This window comes from Oncorhynchus mykiss, chromosome 5 (genome assembly GCF_057628025.1).
Source record: "Oncorhynchus mykiss isolate SJ-2025 chromosome 5, ASM5762802v1, whole genome shotgun sequence".
NCBI lineage: Eukaryota > Metazoa > Chordata > Actinopteri > Salmoniformes > Salmonidae > Oncorhynchus > Oncorhynchus mykiss.
In genome coordinates this window covers 27,834,486-27,858,721 of record NC_143026.1, presented here as the reverse complement: position 1 = coordinate 27,858,721, position 24,236 = coordinate 27,834,486, and the positions used below count along the sequence as shown (strand labels likewise).

The 24,236-nt window shown below is 44.9% G+C and overlaps 2 long non-coding RNA genes across 2 annotated transcripts in view; both read left to right on the top strand.

Annotated features, from left to right (window-relative positions):
* The window catches only part of LOC149983225 (uncharacterized), a 288,192-nt gene that overhangs the window by 144,320 nt on the left and 119,636 nt on the right, over positions 1-24,236 (top strand). The window lies entirely within an intron of this gene.
* On the top strand, positions 1,338-7,153 carry LOC149983226 (uncharacterized). The gene is made up of 2 exons (XR_016496427.1): positions 1,338-1,773; positions 5,902-7,153. It is a non-coding gene; the product is annotated as an uncharacterized LOC149983226 (long non-coding RNA).

Here is a 24,236-nt window from a genome sequence, read left to right as displayed (position 1 = left end):
TGGTAGTGAGGGCAGAGGTGACTCTCAATCAATAGACAGCTATAAGCCTCAGACTATGGCTCTCTACCAACAGTGATCATTAAGTCCTATAGTGGTAAAGGGAACAAGACATGTGGTCATGTAACTTCACTAATGCATAGATTGGGTCATTAGTGAACTCAATGGGAGTAATCAGGGAAATGTATCTCTATTAGCTTTGTCACATGTCCCATGTCCCACACATCCCTTTGACTGAGTTGGAAAAGGCCAATCTGTAGGTCAAGATGATCTGAAAGGAAGTAGTTAAGGTAGCTCAGTCTATACACCCCTCGTTATGTTTGCAGGGATTCTTAAGTGTGTCATCCAATTCAAATACATTTTTGGTTAAGTTATTTTCTAATCTAAACTTAATTTCCACTTATTAGAGGAATTGTAGAGAGACGATGAGCCTGTGTGCGTGCGTGAGTAGGTATCGGTATTTAGAAATGAATGTGTTGACAGACAGGTGTCTGCTTTTATTGTTTAAAAGGAGAAAGAAAATACGTCTTGGTTAAGTTTGAGAAGAGAATTGGAGGGAGGGAGGGAAATGCATTTTAGACATTTGTTTTTTCTGAATGCTTAAACACAAACAGTGATTCTTGAAGCACTATCTCTGAAACCATTAACACTTGTAGCCAATGCATTTACCAAGTGTGCCAAACTGAATGCACATTCTCTGCTTTACACTCAGTTTGTAATTTTATAACACACTTTTTGCAAAAGTGTAAACACAACTCACTGTTTTACACTGTTTGCAATTTAATAACACAGCAAAACTGTAAACATTAGTCTCCACAGCACATTGCTACACTATTTCGTCAATTGCCGTTCCACAGTGGCACTTGCTAAAACACTTTTAGATAATGAGTTCACTTACAAATCAGAGCTTGAGCACATTTATTTCCATTGTTTGTAACCTTTTTCTTTACTTATTTTGGACATAATGTTGCCGCTACAATCTCTTATGACCAAAAATAACTGCTGGACATCAGGACTGTGATTCCTCACCACGGACTGGCAGAATCCTTTTTTTCTTTAAACTTTTTATGGCTGCAGGGGCAGTATTGAGTAGCTTGGATGAAAAGGTGCCCATTGTAAATGGCCAGCTCCTCAGTCTCAGTTCCTAATATATGTATATTATTATTAGTATTGGATAGAAAACACTCTGAAGTTTCTAAAACTGTTTGAATTATGTCTGTGAGTATAACAGAACTCATATTGCAGGCAAAACCCTGAGAAATTCCACTTCCTGTTTGTATTGTTTCTGTGGGTGGCAGATTTTCAACCAAGCTCTCATTGAAATTACAGCAAGATATGGATGAGTTTTCAATTCCTACGCCTTCCACTAGATGTCAACAGTCAGGTTGAACAACAGGTTGAATAAGACAGGAAATAGTCACCACTGCCACGAGTTGACCGTGCTTTCACCATGCACGTTCACAGGGGAAGGACCTGCATTCCACCGGTCATCTGAAGTCATTCTAATTCTCCGGTTGGAATGTTATTCAAGATATATGTAAACAACATTCTAAAGATTGATTCAGTACATCGTTTCACATGTTTCTACTGACTGTTACAGAACTGTTGGACATTTCGTCACGTTATAGTGGACGCGCTTTGTGACTTTGGAATTGTTTACCAAACGCATTACCAAAGTAGCTAATTGGACATAAATAACGGACATTTTCGAACAAATCAAGCATTTATTGTGGACCTGGGATTCCTAGGACTACATTCTGATGAAGTTAATCAAAGGTAAGGAAACATTTATCATGTATTTTCTGGTTTCTGTTGACTCCGACATGGAAGCTAATTTGGCTACTGTTCTGAGCTCCATCTCAGATTATTGCATGACTTGCTTTTTTTGTAAACTTTTTTTAAAATCTGACACAGCAGTTGCATTAAGGAGAGGTATATCTATAATTCCATGTGTATAACTTGTATTATCATCTACCTTTATGATGAGTTTCTGTGGTGTGAATTTGGCGCCCTCTATTGTCACTGGTAGTTGTCATATCGATCCTGTTAGCGGGATTGCAGCCATAATAAGTTAACGAGTGACAAGCCCGACACAAACAAAATACTGCTGTCTTGGGAACAGGCCCAGATCCTTGTGATTTGTGTGAAAAGGAAGTGGAGAATAGGCGATCAAATAAACCTCCACTTCATTCCATTCTGCTAGCAAACGTGCAATCTTTGGACAATAAAATAGATGACCTATGCGGAAGATTAAATTACCGAAGGGACATTTATAACTGTAATATCTAATGCTTCATGGAGTCATGGCTGAACGACAACACTATCAACATACAGCTGGCTGGTTATACACTGCACTGGCAGGATAGAACAGTGGCGTCTGGTAAGACAAGGGGTGGCGGACTATGTATTTTTAGAAATAACAGTTGGTGCATGATATCGAAGGATGTCTCAAGCAATTGCTCGCCTGAGGTAGTGTATCTCATGATAAGCTGTAGACCACACAATCTACCAAGAGAGTTATCTACATTTTTCATAGCTGTTTTTGTACCACCACAGTCAGAGGCTAACAATAACACAGCATTGAATGAGAAAATGCTCACCCAGAGGTGGCGCTCCTAGTAACCGGGGACTTTAATCCATTTTACCAAATTTCTATCAGCATGTTAATTAAATGTGCAACCAGAGGAAAAACAACTCTGGACCACCTGTACTCCATACACAGAGATGCATAGAAAGGTCTCCCTTGCCCTCCATTTGGCAAATCGGACCATAATTCTATCCTCCTGATTTCTGCTTACAAGCAAAAATGAAAGCAGGAAGCACCAGTGACTAGATCAATAAAAAAGTGGTCAGATGAAGCAGATGCTAAGCTAGAGGACTGTTTTCCTAACACAGACTGAAATATGCTCCTGGGTTTCCTCCGATAGCTTTGAGGAGTACACCACATCAGTCATTGGCTTCATCAATAAGTGCATTGATGACATCGTCCCCACAGTGACCGTACGTTCATACCCCAACCAGAAGCAATGGATTACAGGCAACATCCGCACTGAGCTAAAGGCTAGAGCAGCCTCTTTTAAGGAGCGGGACTCTAACCCGGAAGCTTATAAGAAATCCCGCTATGCCCTCCGACAAACCATCAAACAGGCAAAGCATCAATACAGGACTAAGATTAAATCGTACTACACCGGCTCTGACGCTCGTCGGATGTGGCAGGGCTTGCAAACCATTTCAGACTACAAAGGGAAGCACGGCCAAGAGCTGCCCAGTGACAGGAGCCTACCAGACGAGCTAAACTATTTATATGAGTGCTTCAAGGCAAGTAACACTGAAACATGCATGAGAGCACCAGCTGTTCCGTAAGACTGTGTGATCACGCTCTCTGCAGCCGATGTAATTAAGACCATTAAACAGGTCAACATTCACAAGGCCGCAGGACCAGACGGATTACCAGGACGTGTACTGTGAGTATGCGCTGACCAACTGGCAAGTGTCTTTATTGACATTTTCAAACGCTTCCTGTCCAAGTCTGTAATACCAACATGTTTTAAGCAGATCACCATGGTGCCTGTGCCCAAGAACACTAAGGTAACCTGCCTAAATGACTACCGACCCGTAGCACTCACGTCTGTAGCCATGAAGTTCTTTGAAAGACTGTTCATGGCTCAGATCAACACCATTTTCCCAGAAACCCTAGACCAACTGCAGTTTGCAGACCGCCACAACAGATCCACAGATGATGCAATCTCTATTGCACTCCACACTGCCCTTTCCCACCTGGACAAAAGGAACACCTATGTGAGAATGCTATTCATTGACTACAGATCAGTGTTCAACACCATAGTGCCCTCAAAGCTCATCAATAAGCTAAGGACCCTGGGACTAAACACCTCCCTCTGCAACTGGATCCTGGACTTCCTGCTGGGCCGCTTCCAGGTGGTAAGGGTAGGTAACAACACATCCGCCACGCTGATCCTCAACACGGGGGCCTCTCAGGGTGCGTGCTCAGTTCCATGTTGTACTCCCTGTTCACTCATGACTGCACGGCCGGACACGACTCCAACATCATCATTAAGTTTGCCGATGACACAACAGTGGTTGGCATGATCACCGACAACGACAAGCCTATAGGGAGGAGGTCAGAGACCTGGCCTTATGGTGCCAGGGCAACAATCTCTACCTCAGTGTGATCAAGACAAAGGAGATGATTGTGAACTACAGAAAAAGGAGGACCGAGCACGCCCCCATTCTCATCGGCAGGGCTGCAGTGGAGCAGGTTGGGAGCTTCAAGTTCCTTGGTGTGCACATCACCAACAAACTATCATTGTCCAAACACACCAAGCCAGTCATGAAGAGGGCACAACAAAGCTTATTCCCCTCAGGAGACTGAAAAGATTTGGCATGGGTCCTCAGATCCTCAAAAGATTCTACAGCTGCACCATCGAGAGAATGACTGAATGCATCACTGTCTGGTATGGCAACTGCTCATCCTCCGAAAGCAAGTCACTATAGAGGGCAGTGTGTACGTCCCAGTACATCACTGGGGCCAAGCTTCCTGCCATCCAGGATCTCTGTACCAGCCTGTGTCAGAGGAAGATCCTAAAAATTGTCAAAGACTCCAGCCATCCTAGTCATAGACTGGTCTCTCTGCTACCGCACGGCAAGTGGTAACAGCTTCTACCTCAAAGCGATAAGACTCCTGAACACCTAATCAAATGGCTTACCCAGACTATGTACATTACCCCCCCCCCTCTCCTCTCCCCCTCTTTTACACCACTGCTACTCTCTGTTATTATCATCTATGCATAGTCACTTTAATAACTCTACCTTCATGCACATATTACCTCAACTAACCTGTGCCCCCGCACATTGACTCTGTACCGGTACCCCCCTGTATGTAATCTCGCTATTGTTATTTTGCTGCTGCTCTTTAATTATTTGTTACTTTTATTTCTTCTTTATCCGTGTTTTTTTAAACTGCATTGTCGATTAGGGGCTGGTAAGTAAGCATTTCACTCTAAGTGAACCTTAGTACCTTTGGTACTCGGTGCATGTGACTACTAAAATTTTATTTTATTTTATTATAAATAGGCCACAGGTAAACATTTGGTTTAGACGACAATGGAGGCCAATATTGGACAGAGAGTATGAGGGGTGAGAACTAGAGGAGGATGAGGAGGAGGAAGAGGAGGATGAGGAGGACGAGGAGGTGAAGAAGTAAGAGGAGGAGGAGGAGATGGAAGAGGTGAAGTAGGATGGGGAAGAGGAAGGGGAGTCAGGAACACAATAACTGAATAAATCAGAACGACTGTGGTTGACCATGTTGTCAAACATGGGATGAGCATGAGGGAGCCTGGGCTTCGGGTTCAACCAAATCTGAGCCGCTATACCGTCGCAGGAATCATCCGGATATTTTTAAATCAGAACTGGTGAGTAACTGTAATTGCTGTAGTCTTACTGGTACAGAAATATGTACTGTACTTTCATAATGAGAAGGATCTATCACAAAAGCCATTTAATTGTTTTTACAGAACAGCAAGAAAACCAGTATCTGGTGGAAGAGCAGTAAAAACACATTGTAAATATGGTCATTGCAAATAACTGTATCAGACTCAGAGAACTGCAGGACCACATAATGGCAGATAACACCATATTCCAAAATGTCAACAGAGTGAGTCTCTCTGCACTGTTTCGTCTACTGAAACGCAATATAATTAGGATGAAGCAGCTGTACAGAGTCCCTTTCGAAAGAAACTTAGACCATGTAAAACAACTGAGATGTGAATATGTGCAGGTAAGCTATACTATCCTATCAATGGTACTGGAAGTGTATGGTGCTACATCATATTGACTGATCCCTGTCTTTTCATACTGTGCTATATTGTTTTGTCTTGTTTCTTTCAGAGTCATGAAATATCGGCAGACACCATGCCATCATCAACTTCCGTGACAACGTGGTGGCAACATAACAATGTGTGCGGCTATTAGTCAAAACGTCGCCCTTCACCATCATGCAATCCTAGACCCATTCAACACTGCACACATTATCACATTTCTGGGCACCCTCCACAACAGACTAATCCCTAATGACCAGTGGCCAGAGCAGCCCAGGTACGTTATCGTCCGGAACAATGTTAGTTTCCACTGGGCTGCTATGGTCCGCAATTGGTTCACAGGTCACCCTCTGTTCATTGCACTCAATCTCCCCACATACTCTTCGTTCTTGAATCCTATTGAATAATTATTCTCTGCATGGCGTTGGAAGATGTATGATCGCCAGCCCCACCAACGCATACCCCTTCTACAGGCAATGGAGGTGGCTTGTGGATACATGGATCAGGGGTCATGCCAGGCCTGGATACGGCACTCCAGGCAATACTTTCCACGCTGCCTAGCTCAAGACAACATCGCATGTGATGTGGATGAAGTCTTATAACCATTCCCACAAAGAAGACAAGATGTAACCAACATTTCTTCTGTTTGTTTTTTTTTAGCACAAATGTTTTTGTTTTCTCCTACTGTGCTTTTTTTGTTTGAGGAGTGTTAGAACATTTTGAGAAAAAAAAAAGGTTTCCCCTTATTTGTATTTATAGTTTTGTTCGGAATACACATCCATACTTTACACTTTTGGATACCTGGGTATATGTGTGTTTACTACATGTATGATAAAACTTTATTGCAAACTGCTATGCCCTGCACACAGAGCAAAAGTGTTTTCATTTATACAATCAGTGCGTAGTTAGTGCTTCGTGTGCTTATTCAAATTCTTGTTTGTGTGTACTGTATTTACACAAAAACATATCTTTTTTAAAGAGTATGAAGAGTTTGGCAAGAATAGTTTGCTTTTGCAAGAGATGTAACATATTATTCTGGTTTGGTGTAAGTTTTTCTGGTTAGTGTGTAGAGTTTTGCAAAAATAACCTACAGTTTCAAAGCCTAAGCAATCAGAAAGAAACTGTAATAACAGTAATTAGTGTGTGATTGAAATGGACTAAAGGTTGCTCAAGGCAATCACTATGATTTAATAATCCACTGCAAATTACAAACTGCAGATATATTGGTGGGTCTGCTGCACTGTATATGAGTACACTGTTTTGACAGGTGATTTTGGTTTGTCATGAATGAAGCTTAGTCATGCACACTGTTGTGAACTATGCATCTATGAAATATATAATTGTCATCATTTACAAGTTAATCAAATAAGTAAGCTAATGAATCTATTGGCTAAGAGATTGGTGTAGTTTAAGTGGTGCTTGAATATTGACTTGGTAATATCGTAGACAGAGTGGATGGAGACAGAACCCCGTTAGGTAGAAGTAACCATTCACACGACCACCTCAGTCTCTTACTTTCTCTTTCAATCAAACTTGTTAGACATAGGTAAAGCTCTGTCCTTTGAGAATACAGATCAATGTTAGAATACAGATCATAACAGAGTTGGGTAACACTGGTCCTTCATGTACCAGCACTGGCTACCAGCCTCTTCTCTTGGAGGCAGTAGAAAGAAACGACCACATTAAGAAATAAAAATCTCATCTCATTCTTTTTTAATTTAGACTGAGGTATATCTCCTCCTGAATCCAAAAATCCATCCTTTTGAATATGCGATATTGAGATAAGGCCATTTAAAATAATCTAATCATTGGGGTAGTAAGAAGTCAATCTCAGTGAAGCAGGAAGATGGCCGTGTCACTGTGGCCTTATTAAACCACACAGCCCTGCATTAATGGAGTTAGGACCGATAGTAAACCCAGCTTTTACTGTTCGGCTTGACTTTTATGTCTCCTGTGGGTCTAGGGTGTCAGGTAGGGTGGAGGTGATATGGTCCTTGACTAGTCTCTCAAAGCACTTCATGATGACGGATGTGAGTGCTACGGGGCGGTAGTCGTTTAGCTCAGTTACCTTAGCTTTCTTGGGAACAGGAACAATGGTGGCCCTCTTGAAGCATGTGGGAACAGCAGACTGGTATAGGGATTGATTGAATATGTCCGTAAACACACCGGCCAGCTGGTCTGCGCATGCTCTGAGGGCGCGGCTGGGGATGCCGTCTGGGCCTGCAGCCTTGCGAGGGTTAACACGTTTAAATGTCTTACTCACCTCGGCTGCAGTGAAGGAGAGACCGCATGTTTTCGTTGCAGGCCGTGTCAGTGGCACTGTATTGTCCTCAAAGCGGGCAAAAAAGTTATTTAGTCTGCCTGGGAGCAAGACATCCTGGTCCGTGACTGGGCTGGATTTCTTCCTGTAGACCGCGATTGACTGTAGACCCTGCCACATGCCTCTTGTGTCTTAGCCGTTGAATTGAGATTCTACTTTGTCGCTGTACTGGCGCTTAGCTTGTTTGATAGCCTTGCGGAGGGAATAGCTGCACTGTTTGTATTCGGTCATGTTACCAGACACCTTGCCCTGATTAAAAGCAGTGGTTCGCGCTTTCAGTTTCACACGAATGCTGCCATCAATCCACGGTTTCTGGTTAGGGAATGTTTTAATCGTTGCTATGGGAACGACATCTTCAACGCACGTTCTAATGAACTCGCACACCGAATCAGCGTATTCGTCAATGTTGTTATCTGACGCAATACGAAACATCTCCCAGTCCACGTGATGGAAGCAGTCTTGGAGTGTGGAGTCAGCTTGGTCGGACCAGCGTTGGACAGACCTCAGCGTGGGAGCCTCTTGTTTTAGTTTCTGTCTGTAGGCAGGGATCAACAAAATGGAGTCGTGGTCAGCTTTTCCGAAAGGGGGGCGGGGCGTTGCGGAAGTTAGAGTAACAATGATCCAAGGTCTTTCCACCCCTGGTTGCGCAATCGATATGCTGATAAAATTTAGGGAGTCTTGTTTTCAGATTAGCCTTGTTAAAATCCCCAGCTACAATGAATGCAGCCTCCGGATAAATCGTTTCCAGTTTGCAGAGAGTTAAATAAAGTTTGTTCAGAGCCATCGATGTGTCTGCTTGGGGGGGGATATATACGGCTGTGATTGTAATCGAAGATAATTCTCTTGGTAGATAATGCGGTCTACATTTGATTGTGAGGAATTCTAAATCAGGTGAACAGAAGGATTTGAGTTCCTGTATGTTTCTTTCATCACACCATGTCACGTTGGCCATGAGGCATACGCCCCCGCCCCTCTTCTTACCAGAAAGATGTTTGTTTCTGTCAGCGCGATGCGTGGAGAAACCCGTTGGCTGCACCGCTTCGGATAGAGTCTCTCCAGTGAGCCATGTTTCAGTGAAGCAAAGGACGTTACAGTCTCTGATGTCCCTCTGGAATGCTACCCTTGCTCGGATTTCATCAACCTTGTTGTCAAGAGACTGGACATTGGCAAGAAGAATGCTAGGGAGTGGTGCACGATGTGCCCGTCTCCGGAGTCTGACCAGAAGACAGGGACAGGGAGGAGGTGAGGGCCCTCGGAGTGTGGTGTCAGGAAAATAACCTCACACTCAACGTCAACAAAACTAAGGAGATGATTGTGGACTTCAGGAAACAGCAGAGGGAACACCCCCCTATCCACATCGATGGAACAGTAGTGGAGAGGGTAGCAAGTTTTAAGTTCCTCGGCATACACATCACAGACAAACTGAATTGGTCCACTCACACAGACAGCATCGTGAAGAAGGCGCAGCAGCTCCTCTTCAACCTCAGGAGGCTGAAGAAATTTGGCTTGTCACCAAAAGCACTCACAAACTTCTACAGATGCACAATCGAGAGCATCCTGGCGGGCTGTATCACCGCCTGGTATGGCAACTGCACCGCCCTCAACCGTAAGGCTCTCCAGAGGGTAGTGAGGTCTGCACAACGCATCACCGGGGGCAAACTACCTGCCCTCCAGGACACCTACACCACCCGATGTCACAGGAAGGCCATAAAGATCATCAAGGACATCAACCACCCGAGCCACTGCCTGTTCACCCCGCTATCATCCAGAAGGCGAGGTCAGTACAGGTGCATCAAAGCTGGGACCGAGAGACTGAAAAACAGCTTCTATCTCAAGGCCATCAGACTGTTAAACAGCCACCACTAACACTGAGTGGCTGCTGCCAACACACTGACACTGACTCAACTCCAGCCACTTTAATAATGGGAATTGATGGGAAATGATGTAAATATATCACTAGCCACTTTAAACAATGCTACCTTATATAATGTTACTTACCCTACATTATTCATCTCATATGCATACGTATATACTGTACTCTATATCATTGACTGTATCCTTATGTAATACATGTATCACTAGCCACTTTAAACTATGCCACTTTGTTTACATACTCATCTCATTTGTACATACTGTACTCGATACCATCTACTGTATCTTGCCTATGCTGCTCTGTACCATCACTCATTCATATATCCTTATGTACATATTCTTTATCCCCTTACACTGTGTACAAGACAGTAGTTTTGGAATTGTTAGTTAGATTACTTGTTATTACTGCATTGTCGGAACTAGAAGCACAAGCATTTCGCTACACTCGCATTAACATCTGCTAACCATGTGTATGTGACAAATACAATTTGATTTGATTTGATTTGGGTGTCACCCTTTATTCTTTTTTAAAATGTTGTAATTTTTTTACTAGGCAAGTCAGTTAAGAACAAATTCTTATTTAAAATGACAGCCTACCCCGGCCAAACCCTAACCCGAACGATGCTAGGCCAATTGTGCGTCGCCCTATGGGACTCCCAATCACGGGCCAGTTGTGATACAGCCTGGAATCGAACCAGGGTCTGTAGTGATGCCTCTAGCACTGAGATGCAGTGCCTTAGACCGCTGCACCACTCAGGAGCCCCCAGAAACACCGGTGAGGAAGTGATGTCACATTGATAAAAGCTAGTCTGATTGTTGATCTGAATGTTTAACCACTATTAGACAATACCATGCACTATTAATGTTCCGTGACGGGAGAAATGCTGCTTTTAGTGCCCTCAAAGTGGAAAACGGAAATCACACGAGTCTTTTCTGACTGAGAATCACATTGGCTCAGATCAGATCAGCCTCTTATGAGCATTTTAATATACAACTAATATAAGGCCTACCTAGCAACAGTGGCAGCACTGCCAGCCTGAACCGAGAATTTAATTAAACTCAGTTACTGGGTACTCAACCATGCAGGAACTACCCCTCTATCCCTCCCTCTTCCACATCTCTCTCCTCTCTCGCTCTTTCTCTCTCAAAGTTTTGCCAGAAACTTTGTCACCGTCACAAGTGGTCTCCCCACTAATTCCACAGCATAGTTTGGAACATCCACCAAAACACTTTGGATACATTTTAAAAGTTTAAAGAAGTTAAAAGGATAAAAGGATATTAAAGCTGGAATCCTTATTTTAAACCATAACAAAGCAGACACCCAGCCTGTGTTTTGGTCAAAGCTGAGGGATGGGCCTGGAGAAATGTAACCCCTCTCAAATTCAAATCAATACCTATAAGGACTGACCATCCATGATATCAAAATGATAGTTTTAACCATGTTTTGTGGCTATACAGTGTCTGTTTACATTTCATTTGCTGACTAACATTGGAGTGTGACAAGCTTATGTTTTGGTTTCTGATGACAGTTACGACAGTTATGACTAAGCTCAACTAAGCTCATGAGGCATTTTCTTCAAGAATCAATGGACATACATCATGCATTTAGTCCAAAAATGGATGTATCAATTAAGGATTCTAGCTTTAATGTACGGTTTATGATGCACGTAGTGAGACATTACATGTTTGCCTATTGATGAAAAGATTAGTAATGGAAAATTCAAGTATTACTGTAGAATATATAGGTCAGACTATTTTCTCCTTTATTCAGTATGCACGGTACCATGGTCACGGCCTGAATATTTATTTGGATTATTCCAACCACTTCAGCGTGGTTTGCCTGTTTACAATGAGCCTTGCTCGTGCTTGGTGTTTCATGCTGGCTCTCGTGTCTGGCTGTTAGTTGCAGGTGTTAGGGTTGCTTCTGTAGTGTGAGTGTACATGTGAGGCGGATGCTCTCTGATCTTTGGTCCCTGCATACATTCCCAACATGTATCCATGCCTGTGTTCCCAGGGGGCTTGTCAACATTACATCTCTGTTTAACCTGTCACTCTATCCTCACACTGAAATTAATTATTTACCAGGGCCAATCAACACAGGTCTGCTCAGGCTTCCCACAATACAGCAGCGCTGGCTGCTTTTAGCCAAGCCCTATTTATTATTTACATCCCAGGTTGACTTCCTCAGGCACACAGAGAAAGACCACTGGCGGATTGAAATACAAACAAGTTCAAACTCCCAGCTGTCACTCAACACTGTGTGGACATGCTCTGAAGTTGAAGATGTATGTGTTTTTTATTCACTCACTTTACCTTTTCTCTTCTTTTACTTTCCTTAGATGAGTTTGATGACAAGGCTACCATTTGCCACAAGATACAGTATGTCCCTCTATATACACAGAAAAACTGTTTCCCACCTGGACACACATAACATAAACAATTTACTAAACAATGTAAAGATCTTTACTTCTGGCATGACAGGAAACCTTGACACAATTTGTCTGTAGCAGAAGAAGCATCTCTCACAGCTAGGATCTTCTGTGGTGAAGTATGAGTCAGTGTCAGCAGCATGGTGGAGTGGGACTGAGGTCATAATACCTCCGGGACAGCACCTCAAAAAGACAAGTAAAGGACATAGTGAATTTTATGAAATGGCCAAGCTCAGTCACAGTAGTGTCCCACTCGGAACCCCACAGACAGCACTCTGCTTTGCTCTGATTACAGTCATTAGCACTAATCACCCCAACAGCAGTGTGTTGGTGCAGTCGCAATAGCCTTCACAATGGGGATCATCATGGTCATAGTGTTCATTGTGGACAGGGGGTTCAATTGTACAGTACTTATTTGATTCTCTGTGAGCTAAGTGATCCAACTGTCTTTTTCTTCTTCTTTTCGTGTGTGCTTATCTAAGTGAAAATGGTTATATTAGTGTATATGCAGGGACTGGGCCCCAAAGGTGTACATTTTGTCGACTCAAAACAATTACAGGCAGTGATATTAGTATTAGACAGTGATAGTGTCTGTTAAGGTGTTATGTATCTTTTAATTTTAAATTAAGACAGCTTCATCTTCTTAAGAGTTGCTATGCCTCTAAAATTACAGGTACATCTCCATAGACCGTCCTACTTGGTTTACTGTCACAGCTGGTACCTGCCTCGCACATAGCAATTTGAGGCCCTCCTTTACGATGGAAAAATAAATACATATCAGGTTTTATGGGCAAACTCAGTCTTAAAATGTTTATCATAACCGGTGGCATTCACTCAGAGAGCCGCTTATCACAGCGAGTAATTAAAATCTTCCTTTTCATCAATGCTCGTTTTCTGTCCTCCTCTGACACCAAAGGCCGTCAGAGTGCCTTCCCAGAAGCGCCTCATAGCAGCCGACCGAACACCTGGATATTGGATGTGGGATTGATGTCTCTGGGAAAGAGGGAAATCCTCCACTCTCCTCGCCATTCACAATCTCTTGTTCTCTCCTAAAACTCCCCGAATTGACAATAAATTAAATATATATATATATAATATATTGCCGGAGAATGGAGATCAGACAGACAGGATTCTTGAAAATAAGTTATTCATGTAATTGCCCACGGAGACAGCATTTCACAGCGGCCCTGGCAAGTAGTTAGGTATTCTTTCTGATGGATTGGCATATTTACAGTGGTCTCTATATAATGATTCATGCAGGTGACTCAATGAGCTTTTGCCTATACATAATCTATATCTGTGATATGAGACAAATGTTTAATCTGTTTGCTTTTAAAATCTGTGTGCTTTTACTACTTTATTTTCCAACAATATGTAGCAGTTGACTGGGGAAACTATTTTGAGGCAAAGGCAATCTTTGTACTGTACTCATGAGCTGTTATTTAATTCCTTGCGCTCTTGCTGAGGCCTGTAAAGCTGCCTGACAGGTTATTAGAACGAGATAGCCTGTCACGTCCGTTTGAAACTCTAGCTCTTTGATTGAGCGCAGTGCTTTGACAGAGAACCTCTGTAAAACTTTTCCTCCTGTAGACTATTGGGTCTGGTAATGTACACTGAACAAAAATAAACAAAACGTGCAAAAATGTCAAAGACTTTACTGAGTTACAGTTCACATAAGGAAATCAGTCAATTTTTAATAAATGAATTAGCCCCTAATTAATGGATTTCACATGACTGGGAATGCAGATATGCATATGTTGGTCACAGATACCTTTATAAAAAGGTAGGAGCTAGTGTCAGGAAACCATTCTGGTGTGACCACCGTTTGCCTCATGCAGCACGACACATGCTCAATGGGTGACAGGGTCTGGTGATTATGCAGGCCATGGAAGAACTGAGACATTTTCAGAATCCAGGAGTTGCGTACAGATCCTTGCGACATGGGGCCATGCATTCTCATCCTGAAACATGAGGTGATGACGGTGGATGAATGGCACATCAATGGGCCTCAGGGTCTTGTCACGGTATCTCTGTTTTGTTCATTGTCTGTAGCTCATGCCTGCCCATACCATAGCCCAACTGCCATCATGGGGCACTCTGTTCACAACGTTGAAATCAGCAAACCGCTTGCCAATACAACTCCATACACGCTGTCTGCCATCTGCTCGGTACAGTTTAAACCGGGATTAATCTGTGAAGAGTCCCTTTCTCGAGCATGCCAGTGGCCATCGAAGGTGAGCATTTGCCCACTGTTGGTTACGACGCTAAACTGCAGTCAGGTCAAGACTCTGGTGAGGATGACGAGAAAGCAGATGAGTGTCCCTGAGATGGTTTATGACAGTTTGTGCAAAGATTATTTTGTTGTGAAAACCCATAGTTTCATCATCTGTCTGGGTGGCTGATCTCAGAGGATCCCACAGGTGAAGAAGCTGGATGTGGAGGTATTGGGCTAGCGTGGTTACACGTGGTCTGCAGTTGTGAAACCAGTTGGATGTACTGCCAAATTCTCGAAAACAATGTTGGAGACGGCTTATAGTAGAGAAATTAACATTATATTACCTAGAAACCTCTCTGTTGGACATTCCTGCAGCCAGCATGCCAATTGCATGCTCCCTCAAAACTTGAGACATCTGTGGCAGTTTTGTTGTGTGACTGCACATTTTAGAGTGGCCTTTTGTCCCCAGCACAAGGTGCACCGGTCTAATGATCCTGCTGTTTAATCAGCTTCTTTATATACCCCACCTGTCAGGTGAATGGATTATCTTAGAAAAGGAGAAATACTCACTTAAAGGGATGTATACAAATTAGAGAGAAATAAGCTTGTTGTGCATATGGAACATTTCTGTGATATTTTATTTCAGCTCATGAAACATGGGATCAACATTTTGCCTGTGCAGTTATATTTTTGTTCAGTATAATTACTTGTGATGACTCAAATCAATTTGTACGTCTCGACTCTAGCTGTAGAGATGAAGGACAACACAATGCTTCTATTGATGAGGAGTGCAGTATGCACTGCAAGAGCTTCATCAAACCTCCTCAAGACCGCTTCAAATGATTCACAGTACTCTGGATTGCACTCTCTCTATTTGTCAGTTTGTATCTGAAGTTGGATTCATGGTGTAGTGTATTTTTATCTATCTTTTTCATTGCGGGGTTTTACTTTATTACAAAGCAAATGAGGCAATGTTCAGCTAGGTCACTGGAAATATCTTCCAAAACGAACAAAATATAGTCATTCCCTTTGTTATCAAAGGGGTGTGTCACTTGCATTTCAATGTTTCCATTTAGACCATCTGCAGACCTGCTGCATTGTCTTCTGTTTCGTAAAGATAACACTTTCCTTTGTTGATTCAGTTAACCCCAGGGACATATGATCTCCTGACATAATGCCAGCATGTCCTCCTAACTAACCAGCAGCAGCCTGGCTGTATAAACCAAATTATATTATGGCTATATGACTGTAGCCAGGCCAGCGTGTTGACCAGAAGCTGAAGTGACGGCCAGCTGCAGTTCTGGCGTGTTTCCTGTTAGAGAGAGCACCGAGGCGGGAAGTTGCACCAGATCGCAGACATAAGAGACGTCAGTCATGATGATGCGCTTATTAAAGAGATAATCGTTTGATTCATGGAAATCTTAGTCGTAATTACTTTCTAGCCATCATTGCAGCTAGGTGGTCGTATGCCGAGTTTAGATCAATCCAAGATATATTTATTTTATTCATGCGATGGAAATCTGTTGAGTGTTTCATGAGAAAAATAAAAAGAAGTTATCAATGTTGTTTGAGGTAATTAATTGTTAGATTGTTTCATAACAATGGTCATTAATTAACTTATGAAATCAATCACAAATTCACACCTTTACTAATAAGCATTTAGAATAATTTTAGGTTTAGAATAATTTTTGTTATTTCCCGTGCTTGACTTTCAGCTGATGAAAGCACTAGTCACCAAACATTGAGGGTAGACAGGTCCATGATGCTCCCTGTGCTGTGTTAAGTTGACAACCCATTCCATTCCACTGAGGGCCTCATAAAAGTTATTCATGTTTTGGAGTCCCTAAGCTACTGGCCTGGTTAACATGGTTCAAAAGCAGAAGAGAAAGTAGAGAGTGAAGAGAAAGTAGAAAATGACTAAGTTGTTGCAGCGAAATACATATTTCAGAGGGCAGCATTTTCTTGAGCACACATGTATAGACATGAGCTGGAACACATGGTACCAATTGTAATGAATAAAGTGTATGGTGCTATCCTGAACACAGAAGTCGATGCCTCTCCTTGTTCGGGCGGTGCTCGGCGGTCGACGTCACCGGTCTTCTAGCCATCATTGATCCATTTTTCATTTTCCATTGGTTTTGTCCTGTCTTCCTACACACCTGGTTCCAATCCCATTCATTACCTGTTGTGTATTTAACCCTCTGTTTCCCCTCATATCCTTGTCAGAGATTGTTTGTTGTTCATTTATCGTATTGGTGCGCGACGGGTCCTCGTACCCACTTTGTTTTTATTAATGTCATGCTTTTGGAGCTATGCTTTTAAGGTATTAAACTACTCCATTTGACCAAGTTCGATTCTCCTGCGCCTGACTTCCCTGCCACTTATACAGACGTTTATGACAGAATCTCTGACCCTATATGAAGTCAGCAGGAGAAGGTACCCCGGCCATGGAGGTGGAGGAGCGCGTCCAGAAACATACGGAGAAGATTTAACATCTGAGCGCCGCCATGGATCGCGTTGTCCAGAATATTTTTTAATTTTTTTTATTTTACCTTTATTTAACTAGGCAAGTCAGCTAAGAACAAATTCTAATTTTCAATGACGGCCTAGGAACAGTGGGTTAACTGCCTGTTCAGGGGCAGAACGGCAGATTTGTACCTTGTCAGCTTGGGGATTTGAACTTGCAACCTTTCGGTTACTAGTCCAACGCTCTAACCACTAGGCTACCCTAGTAGGGACTCCACCATCACAACCGCGCTCTATCCTGAGCGCCCCTTTCGCGCCTGAACCCAGTGGGATCCGTCTATCCATGCCACAGGGGTACGACGGAGGTGCTGCCAACTGCCAGGGTTTCCTCCTCCAACTACTTTACCTGGCCACGGTGCACTCAGCTCCATCAGACCGAGAGAAGAGTTTCGCCCTCTTCTCGTGCCTCACCGGGAAAGCTCTGGAGTGGGCCAGCGCTGTGTATGAAGAGGGAGATGCAGCGTTGAGCGCCTCTACCATCTGAGGCAGGAGACGAGGAGCACCCAGGAGTTTGCGCTGGAATTTAGGACCCTGGCTTCTGGCGCTGGATGGAGCAAAAGGGCCCTGATCGACCATTACCGCTGTAGTCTACATGAGGACGTCCGTCGGGAGCTGGCCTGCAGAGACACCACCCTCACCTTCGACCAGCTGGTGGACCTGTCCATCCGGCTGGACAACCTGCTGTCTACTCGCGGACGTCCAGATCAGGGTCTGGTTGTTTCATCCTCCCGCACCCCCTCTCCGATACCCATGGAGCTGGGATGGACAGTGCGCAGGGAGACCGAGGGGTTCCCGCTCGTGCACCATTTGTGGTCGCAGAGGTCATACTGCTGGTCGGTGCCGGGTTGGTTCCTCTGGGAATCGAGGCAGCAGGTAGGGCACTCTGGTGTCACCCCAAGTGAGTAGGCACCATTCTCACCCAGAGCCCTCTGTTGCACATATGTTTGTTTCTGTCACTTTTCCTGATTCCCCCCCCCGCGTTCCCAGCATAAGGCGCTAGTAGATTCAGGCGCGGCTGGGAATTTCATTAATAAAGTGTTAGCTCATAGTTTAGGGATCCCCACTGTTCCCGTGGATGTGCCTTTCCCCGTTCATGCCTTAGATTGTCGACCATTAGGGTCAGTGTTTATCAGGGAGGCCACCGCTCTTTTGTGTATGGTAACGCAGGGGGGTCACACGGAAAAGATGAGTATTTTTCTTATTGACTCTCCTGCATATCCCGTGGTGCTGGGCCTACCCTTGTTAGCTTGTCATAACCCCACTGTTTCTTGGCCACAGAGGGCTCTCATGGGGTGGTTGTGAAAGTGCTCAAGTAGGTGTTTAGGGGTTTCCGTTAGTGCTACTAACGGTCCAGACCAGGTCTCCACCGTGCGCATTCCCCCAGAATATGCCGATTTGGCTCTCGTTTTCTGTAAAAAGAAGGCGACTCAATTATCACTTCATCGACGGGGGGATTGTGCGATAAAATCTCCTGGTAGACTGCACTTACAAGGAGTCACGTGTATCACCTGTCGCAAGCGGAGACGGTGGCTATGGAGACATACAGTGCCTTGCGAAAGTATTCGGCCCCCTTGAACTTTGCGACCTTTTGCCACATTTCAGGCTTCAAACATAAAGATATAAAATTGTATTTTTTTGTGAAGAATCAACAAGTGGGACACAATCATGAAGTGGAACGACATTTATTGGATATTTCAAACTTTTTTAACAAATCAAAAACTGAAAAATTGTGCGTGCAAAATTATAAGAGTTACCTCTTATAGCTACGGCAATTGAGTCAATGCACGGGGCGCGCTTCTTCACTAAACTGCATCTCAGGAGTGTGTACAACCTGGTGCGTATCCGGAAGGGAGATGAGTGGAAGATGGCATTTAGTACAACTTCAGGGCATTATGAGTACCTCGTCATGCAGTATGGGTTGATGAATGCTCCATCAGTCTTCCAATCCTTTGTAGACGAGTTTTCCAGAGACCTGCAGGGTGAAGTGATGTATATCGATGACATTCTGATATACTACGCTACACGTGCCGAGCATTTGTCCCTGGTGCAGTACTTGGTCGCCTGTTGGAGCATGACCTGTACATCAAGGCTGAGAAATGCCTGTTCTTCCAACAGTCCGTCTCCTTCCTAGGGCATCGTATTTCCACAGCAGGAGTGGAGATGGAGAGTGACCACATTGCAGCCGTGCGTAATTGGTCGACACCCACCACGGTGAAGGAGGTGCAGGGATTCTTAGGGTTTGCCAACTGCTTCCAGAGGTTTATCTGGGGTTTTGGTCAGGTAGCTGCTCCCATTACCTCACTGCTAAAGGGGGGCCCGGTGCGCTTGCAGTGGTCAGCTGAGGCGAACCGGGCTTTTAGGTACCTGAAGACTCTGTTTACCTCGGCTCCTGTGTTGGCTCATCCGGATCCCTCTTTGCCGTTCATAGTGGAGGTGGACCCAACCAAGGCTGGGATAGGAGCTGTGCTCTCTCAGCGCTCGGGTATGCCACTGAAGCTCCGCCCCTGTGCCTTCTTTTTGAAGAAGCTCAGCCCGGCGGAGCGAATCTATGATGTGGGGGACTGGGAGCTGTTGGCTGTCGTCAAGGCTTTGAAGGTGTGGAGACATTGGCTTGAGTGGGCTAAACACCCTTTTCTCATCTGGACTGACCATCGCAATCTGGAGTACATCCAGGAGGCGAGGAGACTGAATCCTCGCCAGGCAAGGCGGGCCATGATTTTCACCCATTTTGTGTTTACCCTCTTACAGACTAGGCTCCCAGAACGTTAAGGTAGACGCACTGTCACGGCTGTATGACACAGAGGAGTGGCCCATGGATCCCACTCCCATACTCCCAGCCTCTAGTTTGGTGGTGCCAGGTAGGGTGGGAGCTGGACGCGGACATTGAGCGGGCATCACGTGCAGAGCCCGCTCCCCCTCAGTGTCCACCTGGGCGTCTGTACGTTCCGTCTGCTGTCCGCAACCGACTGATCTATTGGGCCCACACGTCACCCTCCTCTGGTCATCCTGGGATCGGTCGGACGGTGCGCTGTCTTGATGGGAAATACTGGTGGCCCACTAGCTAGGGACGTGAGGGTTTGTTTCCTCATGCTCAGTGTGCACCCAGTGCAAGGCTTCTAGACGCCTGCCCAGAGGTAAGTTACAACCCTTACCTGTTCCACAACGGCCGTGGTCGCACCTGTCAGTGGATTTCCTAACCGATCTTCCACCTACACAGGGTAACACCACGATCCTGGTCGTTGTGGATCGTTTTTCTAAGTCCTGTCGTCTCCTCCCGGTCTCCCTACAGCCCTACAAACTGCGGAGGCTCTGTTTACATACGTCTTCCGGTAACATGGGGTGCCTGAGGATAGTGTCTGATCGGGGTCACCAGTTCACATCAATGGTCTGGATGCGTTCATGGAACGTCTGGGGGTCTCGGTCAGCCTTACCTCAGGTTTTCACCCCGAGAGTAATGGGCAGGTGGAGAGAGTTAACCACGATGTAGGTAGGTTTCTGAGGTCTTATTGCCAGGACTGGCTGAGGGAGTGGACGGCGTTCGTGCCCTGGGCAGAGATGGCCCAGAACTCACTCCGCCACTCCTCCACTAACCTTTCTCCCTTTCAATGTGTATTAGGGTATCAGCCGGTTCTGGCTCTTTGGCATCCAAGTCAGACCGATGCTCCTGCGGTGGACAATTGGTTCCGACACATGGAGGAAACCTGGGAAGCCGCCCACGTCCACCTTCAGCGCGCCATACTGCGGCAGAAAGTTGGTGCAGACCGTCACCGCAGTGAGGCCCTGGTGTTCACAGTTCTGGCTCTTGACCCGAAACCTGCCCCTCCACCTGCCCTGCCGGAAGCTGGGTCCGCGGTTTGTGGGACCGTTTTGTGGGGCTCTCTGAGGAGAGTGAACGAGGTATGTTATAGGTTACAGCAGCCCCTCCAATTACCGCATTAACCCCTCGTTCCATGTGTCTCTCCTCAGGCTGGTGGTGGCTGGCCCGCTCCAGGAGGCTGAGGTGCGGGATGTTCCTCCACCATTGAGGGGGCCCCGGCGTACTCCGTTCGATCCTTCAGCACCTCATGGACTTGGAGGGGTACGATCCGGAGGAGAGATGCTGGGATCCGGTGGAGGACGTGTTAGATCCTTCACTGCTGCGAGAATTCCACCATCTCCATCTGGATCGCCCTGCACCTCGCCCCCCGGGTCGTTCCCGAGGCCGGTGTCGACACCCTGCTGGAGCTGCGCGTCGAGGGGGGGGGGGGGGGGGGGGGGGCTGGTACTGGCACGGCTTCCGCCGAAGTCGATGCCTCTCCTTGTTCGGGCTGTGCTTGGCGTTCGACGTCACCGGTCTTCTAGCCATCATTGATCCATCTTTCATTTTCCATTGGTTTTGTCTTGTCTTCCTACACACCTGGTGGCATTCATTCCCTGTTGTGTATTTAACCCTCTGTTTCCCCTCATGTCCTTGTCAGAGATTGTTGTTCATTTATCGTGTTTGTTATTGGTGCGTGACGGGTCCTCGTACCAACTTTGTTTTGATTATTGTCATGGTTTTGGAGCTATGTTTTTAAGTTATTAAACTACTCCTATACACACGTTTATGACACTTACTTGCGGGCAGCCTACTGTTTTAAAAATAATTGACAGGAACGGTTTCACTGAGAGCACAGGATATGATAGGAAATGAAACAATACCAGTCATATAATAACAAAAGGAGGCACTTAATTTAGCATCTGAAGATCACACATGTAGGTTGCAGTCAATGGAAAATCTATTTGTTGTTTTGATGGGTATTTGAGCATATGTAATGAAGTCTTAACTCCAATTTGTTTCATGTTCACAGCCGTGCTTTAGGAGAGTGGTTCTGGGGGTTTTGTTCCTTTTTGTGTTGCAACAATCTTCCAAAAATACTTCTATATGATTTCCACACTAATATGCAAATGTATAATTATTTCCATAACATTTCAGCGCAGTAGCTCCCAGGTAGTGTGTGTGCAAATGCATTTGTATATAGCAGTGTTCATCCTTTTGTTGATTATAGTCACAAGACGCAGGCCTCCTAATTGAAGACTCATCTCTTCAGTGGGTCATATGATTGAGTGTAGTCTGGCCCAGGAGTGGGAAGGTGAACGGAAAGGCTCTGGAGCAACGAACCGCCCTTGCTGTCTCTGCCTGGCCGGTTCTCCTCTTTCCACTGGGATTCTCTGCCTCTAACCCTATTACAGGGGCTGAGTCACTGGCTTACTGGGGCTCTTTCATACCATCCCTGGGAGGGGTGCGTCACTTGAGTGGGTTGAGTCACTGATGTGATCTTCCTGTCTGGGTTGGCGCCCCCCCCCCCCCCTCCCCCCCCCCTTGGGTTGTGCCGTGGCGGAGATCTTTGTGGGCTATACTCGGCCTTGTCTCAGGATGGTAAGTTGGTGGTTGAAGATATCCCTCTAGTGGTGTGGGGGCTGTGCTTTGGCAAAGTGGGTGGGGTTATATCCTTCCTGTTTGGCCCTGTCCGGGGGTGTCCTCGGATGGGGCCACAGTGTCTCCTGACCCCTCCTGTCTCAGCCTCCAGTATTTATGCTGCAGTAGTTTATGTGTCGGGGGGCTAGGGTCAGTTTGTTATATCTGGAGTACTTCTCCTGTCCTATTCGGTGTCCTGTGTGAATTTAAGTGTGCTCTCTCTAATTCTCTCTTTCTCTCTCTCTCGGAGGACCTGAGCCCAAGGACCATGCCTCAGGTCTACCTGACATGATGACTCCTTGCTGTCCCCAGTCCACCTGACCGTGCTGCTGCTCCAGTTTCAACTGTTCTGCCTTATTATTATTGGACCATGCTGGTCATTTATGAACATCTTGGCCATGTTCTGTTATAATCTCCACCCGGCACAGACATAAGACGACTGGCCACCCCACATAGCGTGGTTCCTCTCTAGGTTTCTTCCTAGGTTTTGGCCTTTCTAGGGAGTTTTTCCTAGCCACCGTGCCTCTACACCTGCATTGCTTGCTGTTTGGGGTTTTAGGCTGGGTTTCTGTACAGCACTTTGAGATATCAGCTGATGCACGAAGGGCTATGTAAATAAATTTGATATAGTGACAGGCAAATAACCAAAGATTATGTATGGATTTAACACCTTTTTGATTCCCAGGAACAGGAGGATTATGTATCCAAATTATGCTACTCTTCCTGTTTGAAAAGCATGCTTCAAGAAGAAAGAGCCCATCTTGAAAGTCATGTATCTGGGGTGAGATCCCTTTTTGAAGTCAAATGGAAATATCTAATTCAGATGCGACGAGATTAATCTGGTGTCTGTGCATTTGAAGTGTATAGGAGAGGAAAGTGAAAAACACCGATTGTCTTTCATCCGTCACCACACACTGCCGTGCCAAAAGCTCTCACGGACTCCATTTCAAGGCTTTTGTGAATCAGTCCATCTCGGCTACACACACACACACACACACACACACACACACACACATTGTTGGTTCGCAAAGTAATTATTGAATTCAAAATAAGTCATCAAGTCATTTTGTCACCATTTTCCATTGACCAGGGTATTATGTGTCAGATCTCTGTATCCGACCGTGTTATTTTATGTCTTAATTGCACTTCAGTGTTGAGACTTGAGAGCCTCAGTCAGTCTTAATCAATTATCATGGGACTATGATTCTGATGAGACCAACAGAGGGATCATTATTAATGTGCGGGTGAATGTATATAATGTACATCTATTTAAAGGCTTTAATTTTGAACTAATCGTTATTGGGCTAAATCTGAATGATCCTGCCTCATTAGACTAACTCCATATTTAGGGATCAGACATGGCTTTAATAAGGGAGTGTTTAAAAAAACATCTCTTCAGTCCTGCTCTCTCCGTTTTTTTAGTTGAGAAGTGGTAGGCTCTCGGTTATTTCAAATCAAATCAAATTTTATTTGTCACATACACATGGTTAGCAGATGTTAATGTGAGTGTAGCGAAATGCTTGTGCTTCTAGTTCCGACAATGCAGTAATAACCAACAAGTAATCTAACTAACAATTCCAAAACGACTGTCTTATACACAGTGTAA